The sequence below is a fragment of the Quercus lobata genome, chromosome 6 (genome assembly GCF_001633185.2).
Source record: "Quercus lobata isolate SW786 chromosome 6, ValleyOak3.0 Primary Assembly, whole genome shotgun sequence".
Classification (NCBI taxonomy): Eukaryota; Viridiplantae; Streptophyta; class Magnoliopsida; order Fagales; family Fagaceae; genus Quercus; species Quercus lobata.
The window spans coordinates 44,735,705-44,739,618 of NC_044909.1; the positions used below are offsets into that span (position 1 = coordinate 44,735,705).

Consider the following 3,914-nt stretch of genomic DNA (forward strand, 5'->3'; position numbering starts at 1 on the left):
AGTGACGAAATATGAATTTCATCTCTAAAAATCTTAACAAAGCCCGATCTTTAGTGACGAAACTGGAATTCGTCACTAAAGACTTATAAGCCTAATTTCAATACCCAGCACACCAAAAAGAAACCAAGAGCCACAAAACATTTCAATAGCCATTTCGGTCAAAAAAAAAAAAGCAAAAAAAACAAGGATACCCACTCCAAATTGCTGACAACTCCAACCAAAAAAACACAAGCCACCGTCGCCGTTGAGCTCAGCCGTCACCGTTGAAGCTCAAACCGTCGCCGATTAAGCTCAAAGTTGGCGTCGACGACTCCAACCCACACTGATCGCGACGCTTAAAGGTTGGCAATCGACATCGATTGCGACACTTAAGCGTTGGTGATCGACGCCGATCTCAACGCTTAAGCGTCGCCGTTGGCAATCGACTCCGATCACGACACTTAAGTATCGCCAACACCGATTGCGACGCTTCAGCCTCGCCGTTGGCACCAATAGCAACGCTTCAACTCGCCGCTAGCGTCAATCTCGACGCTTTAGCTTGCCGTTGGCACTGATAGCGACGCTTCAGCTTGCAGAACGTTTGCGACGCTTCAATTCGCACCATTCAACAACGCTTCAGTTCGCACCATCTGGCGACGCTTCTAGTGACCCTTCGCCTCCCACCACAACCGGCAACACATTAGTTCGTATAATGGGTATTTTTTTTCATTTTTTTTCTTTTGAGTTAATTTTTGTTTAATTTTTTTGTTTATTTTTGTTTAATGATCCAAATTTGAGTTTGTTTTTCCATGTTGGAAATACATAATTTGTTTTTGTTTTTGTTTTTTTAATTTTTTATTGAAATTCTGAGAATTGATAATTTTCCGGTTGTTGTTGTGGTTTTAGGTATCAGTTTATGTAGGGGTTGGCACGTGTTATGTGAAAGTGGAGGATGATGGTAAGTACTAAACTCCTTCAGTGGGTTAAATCTATGTAGCATGTTCAGTTTCAATATTATTTGATGTACTTGCATGATCCAGTATTACTCAGGATGGATTGGTTTTGTTGGGAGAAAGATATGGTAACTAAGTTATTAGATATTTTCTTTTGCCTAGATTCTTTCTAGTTGATGCTTGTAATGGTTTTCAATTGCTTATGTGAGTAGTCATTTGTTTTAACTTTGATGGAATCAGGAATGTATTACTAAATCACATAGAGAAACTATGCATGGGGCCTGTATATAAAAGGGAAGTTAGCCTAGCAATACAACAATGTAGTACCTAACAGTGTTACAATAGTATGGAAGTAAATATACAACACTTAGTTTTTGAAACAGCAATGGGTGATTACTTATGTGTTTGCTCCAAAATAAGGGAAAGATTACTTGTTTGTTGTATTGTGTTGCTTGATTGATTTAATTGAAAATGTTAAACAATTGCTTGCTTTTTAGTAGAAACTTAAGGTAGTGTTTTATAGGATTTGGATTCATTTTGGACTCTATGATATAATAATAATAATGTGTGTTACTCTTTTGCAAGTTTTAGTGATATAAATGTGGGATTTTTGATGAAAGCTTTTGTATTAATAGTTGGTATGTTGATAATGGTTGTTGAACAGGGGAAATCTCTAGTTAAACAGTGTTAGTTGCACCATCTTTATGTTGGTGTTGAATTGGGTGACTCTTCACAATTAGGTGAATGGTTGGTGTTGTTTCTCTAAAGAGTTGTTCAGTTGAATGGTTGATTTTTGAATCTGATTTTTCCATTATAGTACAAGTAGTGTTGTTTCTGGATTGTGGCTTTTGTTTGCTAGTTTTTATGTGGGGTAGTAATTTTGAAGAATTAGATATTTGTGCTGACATTTGGTTGTTTACAAGTTTTTCATTCCCCTGTAAATATCTTTCTTCATTGGCGGTTCTAATTATTGTCTTATTTGCTTGTTTAACTTTTCTTTAACTTTTGTGCTTATAAATTTAACTTTTCTTTTGTAGACTAAATACACATTGTTTGCAACAACTTTGGATTTTTTCTGAAAGTTGTAAACTTAGCTTGAGCAAAGTAAGTAAATTTGAGTTAAAAACTTATAAAACTCCATACTTGTGATGTTGGAAATTGGATTTGTGGTGGTATGTTGTGTTGGAGCAAGCGGGTGGCTTGCATGATGTTTTAAGGTGGTTTAAATTTATATTGGGAGTATTTTTAATTTCTTGCAAATGTGAATAGACCTTTTTTATTAGATGTGATGAATAGTACTTTAATTGATTTCAATACTTATAAACACTATATATTTGTGATGTTTGTGATTGGTTTTGTGATCGGTTATTGTGTTGGAGCAAGCGGGTGGCTTGCATGGTGTTATAAGGTGGGTTGTGTTGAATTTTTGAGATTGGTGAAAATTGTATGAACCTTTTGAGGAGGGTTAAAGTGTGATTAGTAGATTATGTACTACTTCATTCATTTCAATTAGTTTGTATATATATGATATGGGATGTGGATTTTTGAGATTGGTGAAAATTGTATAAACTTTTTGAGGAGGGTTAAAGTGTGATGAGTAGATTTTAACAAATGGGGTATTGGATTTTACTTAGACTTTGATGTTTTGGCATTTGGGTGTTTGTTTCAAAGTGTGGTTCAATATTTACTTATAATTGTTTGGTTGTTGCTTTCAAGAATTAAGGTTCAAAGATTAATTAGTTGTTTATGGGGGATTCTTTGGTTTCACATTATTTCAAGGTGATCTAATGTAAGGGCTATATACATAAAACTTGGATAGAAAAGGGGCGTGTTCTTGTTAAGTAATTTTTTTTCCAAGAAAAGGTTCCTCTTCATTTGTCTTTGAAATGGAACATGTCCATTTAATGGCGTGCATGGTGTCTTGTCCTCTAAAATAAGTATTCATTCCTTGGTATAGTAAGAATAGAATATTAAATGATGTGCCACCATGTACACATTTACATCCGAACACTGAAAGGGAGTCCTGTAATTTGAATGTATATGTCACCAAGAGCCTTGTACTTAACAGCATTGGCACATTGTCCAGTTCTCTATAGAGGCAGGAGAACTTGAGTTTGAATCTCCCTCCCCACTTAATGTTAGCAAAAAAAAAAAAAAAAACTTGAACATGTATGTCAGAAATGTTAAACAATGTTAGTTTTTGGAATCTAGTTTCATATTTGATGGTAGATGCTAAGATTTTGTTCGTGGTAATATGTAGGTTTTTGGTCCCTCAGCTCAACAAAGAGATCTTTATGATCAAACAGTGATTCCAATAGTACATGAAGTTTTAGAAGGCTTCAATTGTACCAAGAGGAGCGAGCTAGGGACCAAGAGGCACGAGCTAAGCAAGAGGCATGAGGACATCTTCCGTTAGTTCTAATTATATTATGCTATACTTTTTGTATTGTTATAAAACATCTTGAGTTATTGTATGTGTTGCAAACAATTATTGTATACTTGTATGGAAGGAGTTTGAATTGGATACTTGTTTTATTTTTTACTTATGAAATGTATGGATTTTTTTTTTTTTTATAAATGTGTTGTTGAAATAAATGTGTTATTCAAATGTGAGGTTTTAATAATGTAATGATAGGTTACAGGTTAATATCAAAGCCATGAAAAAAAATAAAAACAGAAAATAAGTTTTAGCGACGAATTTTTTCGTCACAAATATAGTAACAAAAAATTGTTTTAGTGACAAAATATTTCGTCACTAAATGTAGCAAAATTTTGTAAGAAATGGTTTTAGTGACGAAAATTTTCGTCGCTATATATGCTTGGATTTTCTTAAAAATGGTTTTAGTGACGAATTTTTTCGTCACTATATGTACCCAAACATAGTTTTAGTGAAGAAATTATTCGTCACTAAATATGATTTAATAAACTAAAGTATTTTTAGTGACGAAATATTTTCGTCACTAAATAGTGTTTTTAGCAAGG

The 3,914-nt window shown here is 33.9% G+C and overlaps 1 long non-coding RNA gene across 2 annotated transcripts; it reads left to right on the top strand.

Annotated features, from left to right (window-relative positions):
- Positions 1 to 611: 611 nt before the first annotated feature.
- Positions 612 to 3,423, top strand: LOC115994000. 2 transcript variants are annotated; one of them, XR_004093108.1, is made up of 4 exons: positions 612 to 695; positions 886 to 937; positions 1,970 to 2,036; positions 3,193 to 3,423. It is a non-coding gene; the product is annotated as an uncharacterized LOC115994000 (long non-coding RNA). The 2 variants fall into 2 exon arrangements; XR_004093107.1 differs by lacking the exon at positions 612 to 695 and having other exon boundaries at positions 855 to 937.
- The last annotated feature ends 491 nt before the right edge of the window (positions 3,424 to 3,914 follow it).